This window comes from Ips typographus, linkage group LG6 (assembly GCF_016097725.1).
Source record: "Ips typographus isolate SLU linkage group LG6, UJ_Ityp_2.0, whole genome shotgun sequence".
NCBI classification, from domain to species: domain Eukaryota; kingdom Metazoa; phylum Arthropoda; class Insecta; order Coleoptera; family Curculionidae; genus Ips; species Ips typographus.
This window is the reverse complement of record NC_138427.1, coordinates 50,385-61,782: the sequence shown is the minus strand read 5'-3', so window position 1 is coordinate 61,782 and position 11,398 is coordinate 50,385.

Genomic DNA, 11,398 nt, shown 5'->3' with positions numbered 1-11,398 from the left:
ATACGAAAGACACCCGTATAGAATTGCATTCGAAGGTCCACTACTATCAGATAAACCTTTTAAAACTCTTCACATAGACATTTTCCAATTTTCGAACTGTCAATTCCTAACCATCATTGATTCTTTTTCAAAATACGCCCAAGCATATTACATTACAGACAAAAACGCTGTAACAATTTTGAATAAACTTAGACATTACTTTGCTCATCATAACACTCCTCAAAAAATAGTTTCGGATCAAGGTAAAGAATTTCAAAATAACACCTTCAAAGAATTTTGTCAATTATTTAATATAGAAATTCATTACACTACACCAGGAAATTCATCATCAAACAGTCCAATAGAAAGATTGCATTCAACAATACTTGAGAAATTAAGAGTACTAAAAATGCAAAATCCAGATGAAACACCTCAAAATCTCATGATATCGGCAATCTTAATTTACAATCAAAACATTCATTCAACAACTGGACATTCACCTTTTTCAATCTTGTACGGTCCGTATTTCAATGAACCTAGTTTAAATAATGATTTAACTATTTATGAGCAGTATAACGACAAAAGAAAGAAAGAACTTTTACCCTTTTACGAGCATGTTTATAAGACAGCACATACAAAACAATCCCAAAATACCCAAAAACAAAACAAAAATCCTGAACAAACACCTAACATTCAAACGGATGATACTGTGTACAGAAAAAACCCGCTTCGTAACAAAATGAACCCTCAGTACATTCGCACGAGAGTTACGGAGACTAACAGAAATAAAATTACAGGTATTTCTAAAACAAGACCTGTAAACGTTCATTTAAGAAAAATCAAAAGACTTAGGAAAAATCCTACTTCTTTTCAGCCTCCCGATCCTGATCCTTCAGACGCAGGCCCTTCAAGTACACCGACTACCTAATACAGGGTACTACATGGAAAATGTATCCCCATCGCTTATTACTAACCATTATCATACTACGTATATACCATTTAACATATCTAGTATTAAGTTTACTTTATCTCAGTTCTTAACTAACATTGTAGTCTTAAAACCTTTAGTAGATGAACAAAATAACAAAGCAGTAACCACTTTATATTTTCATACATACAAGCTTATTAACCATACATATAGCAATTATGAGAAACTAAAGTTAATGCAAAGCAAAAATCGCAGGAAGCGAGGACTAATAAACTTTCTTGGAAGTGGTATTAAATTTATCACGGGCAACCTAGACGATAAAGACCTGGATACAATTACTCAGAACTTTGATATACTAAAGCGAAATCAACTAAATTCGATGCATAAGATCAACGAACTTAGTTCCTTTGCAGGTAATATAATGAATAAATTCAAGGATACTTTAGATATCATCAATAAAAATTCAAACACCATTAAAATGGGTTTTTCAAAACTATCGAATGAATTAACATTAAACTTGTGTTTACAAGATCAATACATCCAAATAAATGATCTAAATCAACTATTGGAAAAATTATTAAGGATGATATCTTTTGCACACTTAGAAACACTAGATTTGGAAATTTTGTCTCCAAGCGAAATAAATGAAATTTGGAAATATCTAAAAATTCATTATCCTAAAAAAGCTCTATGGCCTATACAACATATCACAGAATTAACCCTAATCTGTAAAACTGGTCTATTAATAATGGACGATATGGTCATTCTTGCAATCAAAATACCAGTGTTTGAAGTGAGTGCTTGTGATTTAAAATTTGTTTACCCCGTACCCAACAACGAGTCGCAAATTGTGATTACACCTAGCAAGTTCTATTGTAATGAACTTTGGTATAAAGTTTGTAACGAAATAAGTGACAAGTGGATATGTTCGAACCCACTTATTGATAGCTGTATTTTATCCAAAAATTGTCAATATGCGTTAGTTTACAATAATTATAAAGTTCACACATTAACACATGCACATGCTTTATTGTTCTGTACAAAAACATCAGAAATAATTTATGAAGATTGTTTTAGATTTGAAAAAGTGTTAATAGATGGCTGTACACTTTTACAAAGTAAATGTGATGTAATTATTGATAAGCAAAAGTATTCACTAGCTATTAATAATGTAACCACACTTTTACCAGATGTACCAAGTTTACAAATTACCAACTTTTCTCTAAATCTTAAAATTAAACACTTAGATAATCCAGGTCAGGTTCAAGACGATCTTTTAGAACCTATTAAATTTGAAGAATTACTTTTGCAGAATAACTCGCACTTAACTTTAGTTATTATTACTAGTATTTGTATTATAGTTTTAATTTGTGCTTTTTGTGTAATATTTTACCAATGGAAAAAACATAAAGATGTTAAAGTTATTCCCTTAAAAACGCTTCAAAATATTATCAACGAGGACGTTGAATTAACTTAGGGTGGAGGAGAAATATCCCTAAACCATATATGCACCTAGTACTTCTGCTGATGCACCCAATATTTCTGCTGACGCTAGTATTAAGTTTTATAAAGGCGATTGTAACGCTGCAACCGTAATCATTAAGACCGTGTCAAAGCTTCAGGCTGTTCGGCTTAATTGTTCACCATAATTTTAAGTTTTTAGTTTAGTAAACGTCCTATTTCAACAAATAAAGTCTTTTTTAAAAGTTACTCCGTCTGACTTCTCATTTAATTCGAGAACATTTCAACTCTTACAACAAATACAAAGACTCTGACGTAACCGAGAGCAATTCTACTTTTGCTAATCACCTTCTGACATCGGGGAATGACTTGCCGCCCCTTGATTCAGTGGACATACATACTCCATGAATGCGCGAAAGGTAAAAGGTTGAACTTATGAGAAAAACTAGAGATTGATAAGGCAAAGAATCCCAACATTGTTTGCATTAATGAAATGTCCAATTGGGATTTTCGCTGATAAACTTGGTATGCCATACATAAACTTTTCTAGCGAGGGTACCGAATGATTCGATTTTAAAAATTCTATTTTATATGAACTCTTAAAATGTGGTAGTTGTGTGCGTGTGTTTTAACCATGTAAGTTTTTATATTTTCTTTTATTGTAACCCAAACAATACAGCGTCCCTGTCTTTTCTTGTTAGTGTTAACGTCTGATGATGCCTTTTGAAGGCGAAACCCGGGTCACGTAGTTGCCCAATATAAACTATATGAGACATTGAGACTTGACTTTGAATTTATTCATTGATGGTAGACAAAGAATATAACCTTACGAAACACTGTTCACCGTGTTCCTTCACACACGAACGGATTTATTTTCAGATTTTCAATATTGGAAAACCATCATATAAATGTAACCTGAATACATAAAGAAACTTGGTTTATTGATAAATATGATTATGTTAAGCCCATAAAACATGCGCGCCTTAAAACTCGCTAGGACAGAATTCTACATATAATTATAATTTTATAATTTTTACACCAGTGCCAAAATACGAAAAATATCTGGGGTTAAGGGGATCGGTAAAGACTTTACGTTTTTCGATCGCGATGCTTGGCTTACGTGTAGAAAAATATATAAAAAACACTGTTCGTTCTTTGTTTCTGTCGATAAAACTACGGCAGTCACAAATTACGACTTTAATTTTTAACTTATTTGCGTGATTTTTTTTTATTAAATAGCTAAAGGTTTGGGGAATGTGCGAAAGTTATTTTTGTCACCAAAAAAGTTTTGCAGGTAGGAAAAATAGTGACTTGAAAATTATGGTAATTTTAGGATTTTGTTAAAATGCTTCTAAATATTTTAATTGACGTACTATTAAAATTATATTGACTTTCGCACATTTTAGCAAGTTTCTTCTTTCATATGCCGTTTAAAAAACCAATATCTAGCCTAGCTTTTTTTTAATTTGGGTTAAAAGATTGTCAGAAAATGCATTGAATCTCCCATAAGACGTTTTGCTTTACCGATGCCCTTAAGTAAAAGTTAAATTATTACTACTAATCTTCGTTAAATACGACGTTGTTACATACAACGTTTGCGACTGAAGAATTATTTGTAAACTAGAATAACCAACATAACACCGTCCTTGACTTCTTTTGACGGTGGTCCAACTTCCGCAGTATCACCAGTAACTAACGGAACTTCAAGTCACCAAATTAAACATTGCGCCAACGTTGGGAATATAATAATAGCGACGTTTACGTTCAACGTTCTCCCAACGTCCGGAAATGTGTATAATATTAAACTTATTTTAGCCTAACGTTGTCTCGTAGTACGTGTTAACGTCAGGCAGACAACGTTTGTATTACCGACTAGTTTTGTAAGAATTCCAATTTTGAAAACCGTAGTTTTAAAGTCACAGGTCGTTAAAATGCTGCTTGGGAGTATTTTTTCCTTACAAACAATTTTTTTATTACATCGTTAAAAAAGTCAACGATCTATTATTGATTGTATGTATTATATTTTCATGATTTTTTATTGGAAAACGGAAAGGTGTACCGAAAAGTTACTAGACAGCTTTTCTGTTCTAAATTGAATAAGGAATTCAGAACTAATTTGCATTTTATGGAAAAATAGTTATTTGTATACCTAGGCCGAGAAATGGTATTTTTGCGGCCGAAAGAAAGTTTGGCGTCCGAGGTCGTCTTACGACCGAGTTTACGATGGATGTATTGCTGTAATTGGTGCACACAGTGGTCACATAGAGAAATCGTAACCAGCAACCAAAGCGTAGACGGTGACATAGTATTTTTTTCGGCCGTTGCTATTGACACCGGCCGTAAAAGTGCATTTCACGGCCGCTAAACAGTACGTGAAGTGAGTACTTTACGTCCGTTTGAACAAAAAGATGATTTTTTGCGGGTTTTTAATCACTTTTTAGACCGAATTGATAAACCTATGGTTCATTTTTTTCCCGTGGCAGTTACGTCATCAAGAAATTATCTAATTTTATGGTTATTTATGAAGAAAACTAGACTGATAAAAAGGAAATGTGTGTGTGTACCTACTTCTTAAAAATTTTATTTGTATATTTCATAATGTGTAAATAATACAATTAAAAGTAATTTAACCTACTATCTGATAGTAAAAGTATTTAACAGTAGCACCATCTGTTTCTAGCCTTATATATAGTCAGAGAAGATATGGCAAAATTTATAAGGGCTAATGCTGCAAAATAATGGCATTTGATCAAATTTACATATTAAGTAACTTATATATTTCTAATATTACCTGAACCCAACTAGAAATTTGTTTTTTCAACACTCTGCATATGGATTTTGACAACACCATTATAACCATAGCTTCAAACACCTTTTGTTCAGTCTTTTAGAGCAATTGATAATGCGACTTTTTAAATTTGGACCCTTTCAAAGCAGGTAAGCAAACTCCAGATTAGGCAAATAAAGGTACCTGAAACATAAGCTATTTAGTATTAGCAGCTCATTAATACCTCTACCAGTCCTTTTTATAATATTAGGTAAATCACCTTGTCAGCTTCTGCTAAATACACCTTTACTCTATATCCATGTTTCTTCGAGAACCACTGGCTTGAATAAACTTGGTTTTTGTAGTGTTCTTGTAAAAACTCTTCTTGGGCGTAAGTAAATACCTATATGTGCTGTTTCCTTGTGACAGTATTTTCTATTAGAAAAGGCATCCTTTTCTGTTCCACAAACTCTAGTTAACGACAGTCTAAACGACGGATGTCGTTTATTAGCATAGGTTTTTAATTTTTTTTTTTAACCCCTCAGACGGTGAAGCATTCTATGAGATGTCCTTAAAATTGTCCAGGGACATCCCTCACATCGATTTAGCACAGTCAAGTTGTGGCCCTCGGACTTAAAAATGGTCCAGGATATTGTCCAAAGTCTAAGCGATGAATTACGATAATTGCGTTTAGTTTTTTTTCAACTTCGCAGACCCTGTTGCAATTTATGAGTGTGAGACATTTTTAGGAATGTCCATTAACCATAAATGTTCGATGAAAGCATTCACTCAAAAAAATTGTAAACAACGCACTTCCTTATAAATAAAGATGTATTCGTTATTTCTAATAAAGATATATTATACAGGGCGATTCCAAAGTTGGTGCTTTCCTTTTACCTGCGAATAGGGCTTCAAAAAATAAGGTTTTTTTTCCTTTGACGCTTTTTCGAAATATGAACAATAACGAAGATACACGGTGTCAAAGTTTTACTGAAAAAATAAAAATTTAATGATTTTGGCCAAACCACTTGAAGTAATTAAACAAAATTTTGTAGGTGTCAGTAGCTACGTGGAAAGCAAATTTTCCAAGAAAAAAAAATTTTCTTGCGTTTACCAGTGGCGCGCGTATCATTTTTTAAAAACATTAAAAAAAAAAAATTATACCCTACTGGTTTTTTTTTTCAAACATAAAATTTATTATTGAATTCCTTGTTCAATTCTAAAAATAAAACCCCTTTTATTATTTTTGCTACGACGCACCGTTTCTGTGCATCGCCTAAAATGCGTGCCTAAAATTAAATGCTGTTTTAATTTAAAATGTCAGATTATTAACTTAGTTCAAAGGCGGCTGAAATCTTTTGTTTTTGTTTATGTCTGTTGATAAGGAATAACCTGTAGTTAGTTAAAATTAAATTTAAGTTATTTTTTATTATTTCTTTTTTTTCAGTAAAACTTTGACACCCTTTTATCTTCGTTATTGTTCATATTTCGAAAAAGCGTCAAAGGAAAAAAAAACTTATTTTTTAAAGCCCTATTCGCAGGTGAAAGGAAAGCACCAACTTTGGAATCACCCTGTATATAGTCTTATAGACGTACGACGGCGTGCCGGACGTGTGTATCGTTAAATCGTTAGTTCCGAAAAAACCGTTTATTTAAAGTGTAAATCGACGTTTTAAAGGAATTTTATCATCATGGTAAATGAAGAGAAAGACAAAAACCTCTGGTAAAACTCAAAACCTCCCGAGTTAAAGAACAAAGGAGCAATTCATTGGGTTCGATTACTTATACCACATCAGAAATAAGCGAAATCATTGGCACGCAGAACTTAGAGATAAACAAACAAACCCACTGGTCTTACAAGAGGACGCCGAAAAGTTTGACAATTCGGAAAAAGAAAACTATGATGATGTCTTTACTCCGAAGGGCAAGTTATCCAGAAGTCCATTTGAGAAAAAAGATGGAAACAAACGTGCACGGTCGGAGACCAGCCCTATCAATGATAACCCTGAGAAACGACAATGCGAAGACAGGGTCAACCCCGGGAATACACCCCAACCTCAGGGAAAACATCAGTTGAGTAAAGAGGGACATCAAGAAACAAATCAAGTGATCAACGGTGATCCGTCGCCAAGTTGCTCTGAGATGATAATTGACACTTTTTTAAAATCTATGTGGAATATATCGATTCTTTTAGAACAAAAATCGACTCAAGAAGGAAACAGACAACTAAGTAACTCTGATATAACCTTCTTAAGATTAGAACAGTCTAAAATTAGTCAGTTATTCACACAATTAGTATTCAAGCTAGGAGAAACTGAAAAGAAAACATCAGACTCAAATTCGACTTGCAAAAAGACTCACAGAAACACAATGACAGAGATACAACAATGCAGTCAACAGAGAAGAACAACATAAGAACATACGCGGACGCAACAAGCGACAGCTCCAATAAAACGGAACAAATGCGGCAAACGGGAAAAGAAGTATGGACAACACCTAAAACGAGAAACAGACATGAAACAATAATAAGAATCGAAAACCTAAATGTTTCAAAGGAAGCACTCAAGGCAATCAGAAGCAAAATAAATATAAATGATGTGGGTAAAACTTTCAAAAACATACGGCACACAAAAAATGGAGGATTAGTAATAGAAGGCCACGACCGAGATCAACAGGAAAAACTGAAAAAAGCCATGAATGGAGTGGAGAAAATTCAAATAAAAGAAAGTGAAAGTGAAGATCCAATGTTTGTAGTGACAGGTATTCAGAAAGGTTTTAGCAACGATGAATTTCTTGAGGAATTGGAGAGACTGAACTACTCTATCGTTGAAGAACTAAAAACATCAGTAAAAGACAAAATCAGAGTAATTACAAGATGACAGTGCCGTGACCCGAACAAAGAGAATTGGATATTACAAGCCCTTGCGCAAATAACCAAATGGTTTATTAGGAAACAGACAATACATTTTGATTTGCTAACGGTATATGTACAGGATACAGGATACAGTACAGGAGCATATTAATTTGGCCATGTGCTTCAAATGCTGCGGCTTTGGTCATGTTTCAAAGTATTGCCAAGGTGACGAGACTTGTTACAAGTGTGCAGGAACCCATAGTGCCAAAGAGTGTAAAGTAACAGAATATAAATGCCCAAACTGCCAAAAACTAAAACTTTCAAATTTAAATCACACTGCTAGGGACCACCAATGCCGTATTTAAACGCAGAGCAGAATTGTTGTTGTGTTAGAAATACAATCAACTATACAGGCGATTTTTTATGAAGAATAAGGCAATGGAGGACTTGCAGATGCACAGTGTGACTGAAAGCAAAACCGATGAACAACTCCAAAATGACAATGTTGAGGTAAACCAAAGAAAATGTATCTGTTTATCAAGTATTATCCACCAAAATGCACAATCCCTGGGAAACTCCATAGATAAGATTAATCAAATGCTACAAGACCACTCTGCAAAATTCTCTGCCTATCGGAGCATTGTAAATCAGAGGGACAACTAAAAAGCCTAGGTATAAATAACTTTAACCTAATATCAGCATTCTGTCGAGAATAGGGAAGACAGGGAGGATCAGCCATATATGTCCACAGAACGGTGAGTGCAACAAATAAAAGATTGTCGATGTGTGAAACTTTTGAATGTGCGGTAGCAGAGTGTAAAGTTGGTGACTTGAACTTTGTTGTAGTAACCGTTTTACCGTTTATAGACCCCCACAAGGAGACATAAAAATATTTATGGAAAAAACAGAACAATTAATCACTAGCGTGGCCAAAGAAAACAAAACGATAATCCTAGCAGGTGAGTTTAATATAGAGCTGTTAAAAGACAATAAAGTAGGGTGCGAATTTATATCGTTAACAAGTTCCTTTAATGTGGTACAAACTGTAACCGTAATCACGCGTGTTATTGCAACGTCTAGCAGTTGCATTGACAATATCTTTACAAATGTGAATACTGTACAGGGTGCTGGATTTTCGATGGTTTTACGGGGTACAGAGAAAACGGTATATATAGATAGAAAAAAAGTAGCACACGTGTTCTGATCTCTTTTTCTGAGCTGAGATTAGTGGCGAAAAGTGGGCGGCGCAAACTTCTTTTGTTTCAAAGATACGGGGGTTTTTGATAATTGGTCATTTTGGAACCTCCTCTGTATTTCATTTGCTATTAAAGTTCTCAAAGAAGGAAAAACGGTTTTCGGTAGAAGTTTCGACGTAGAATCCAATGGCGTAGTCAGTTTTTTTTTCTATTACGTTTAGTTTCTGACATATGACAGTAAGTTATATTTTTTTAAATGAAACACCCTATATATTTTTAGTTCATTTAATTCTGTTGATTTTTACTTTTTCAACGGTGTATTAAAACATATAAGTTTGTAAACGTTAATCTTGGTAATTAGAAAAAAAAGCGTTTCCTTAACAAAAAAGTGCTAAATAATATGTATAAAAATACCCACAATCGAAACAAAATTTGGCTATATTCATATTAACATGTTACATGTCGTTTATAAACAGTTTTTTCAACTTCTACCTTAAAAATAGTAGAAAATAGAAATGGCCACTTTTCTTATTAAAGTGTCGGTAGAACTGTTTGTAACTTAGATTTTTAATAAGATTTATTAAAAATATTTAATTTTCTGATGTGTTAGTTTATATGATTTCCGATTTTGTTTGGTATTTTAAATATTGGCCTTGTTTAAGCTTAGCAAAGGTATTTTTTTAAAATAACCGGATTAACCTCTACAAACTTATATGTTGTAATACACCGTTGAAAAGGTAAAAATAAACAGAATTAAATGACGTAAAAATATATAGGATGTTCCATTTAAAAAAATGTAACTTACTGTCTTATGTCAGAAACTAAACGGAATAGAAAAAACTGACTACGCCATTCGATTCTACATGAAAACTACTACCGGGAACCGTTCTTCCTTTTTTGATAACTTTAAGAGCAACTGTACAGAAGAGGTTCAAAAATTAACAATTTTCGAAAACCACGGGGCGTTCAATCTTTGAAACAAAAGAAGTTTGCGCCGCCCACTTTTCGCCACTAATCTCAGCTCAGAAAAAGAGATCAGAACACGTATGCTACTTTTTTTCTATCTATTACCGTTTTCTCTGTACCCCGTAAAACCATCGAAAATGCAGCACCCTGTACATAGTAGTGTGATAGAATACTTTATCTCAGATCATAAGGCGCAAAAAGTTATTTTTGAAACAAAGCAGTCTAAGTCTCTAGTGATACCAAAACAAGAACATTTTCTCAAAAGAATAAAGATAATTTTTTGCGCTGTTTAAAAGGCCAAAATTGGGAACGTGTGTATAGTGTAATTAGTAATAACGTAAACAATCAATGGGATATCTTTATAAATAAATTTATAAGAATTTTTAACCAAAACTTCCCGCTCAAAATAGTCAAAACAAAAAAGTTAAAATCATTTAAACACGATCCGGAAGTTATCAATTACAAACAAAAGTTAGATTTACTTCTTACCTTGAGCCGTTATAATGACAAATACCTATAAGGAGGCATACAAATCTACCAAAAGAAAATATGATGAGCTTTTAAAGAATGTCAGATAGAAAAATTATGAAAATAGGATTACTAAATCGGACAACAAAATGAAATGTATGTGGACGATAACTAAAGAAATCTCAGGAAAAATTAGTGATCGTCGTGACATACAGTTGAAGGGAAATGCTAAAGCCATAGCCAATAATTTTAATAGTTTCTTATTCTTAGTAAACAGCATACCAAATATAGTTCCAAAAGTAGATACGAATTCTTATAAATGTGAAATCCCATTTAATGATAAGTCAATGTTTTTAAGACCACTTACGCCGGAAGAAGTCTGTGAACTTGCGCACGAAATTAAGAATAAACACAGCAGTGGGTTTGACGAAATACCAACCAGCTTAATAAAACTTTCCATATGCGAATTAAAAGATGTACTGTGTTTTATAATTAACAATTCTTTTAAATCTGGTGTGTTTCCAGATCAACTAAAAACTGCTCTTGTTAAACCATTGTATAAAAAGGGTGATCCAGAAATAATGAATAGCTATAGACCTATAAGCCTTCTGCCAGGATTTTCCAAACTTTTTGAACTTGCAATGTGTAAAAGAATTATAGAATTTATGAACCACTGTAATCTAATTAACACAAACCAGCACGGATTTATAAAGGGAAAATCAACACAAACGGCATTATATCAATTTATACAATCAATCATTAAGCACTTTGAAAATAGA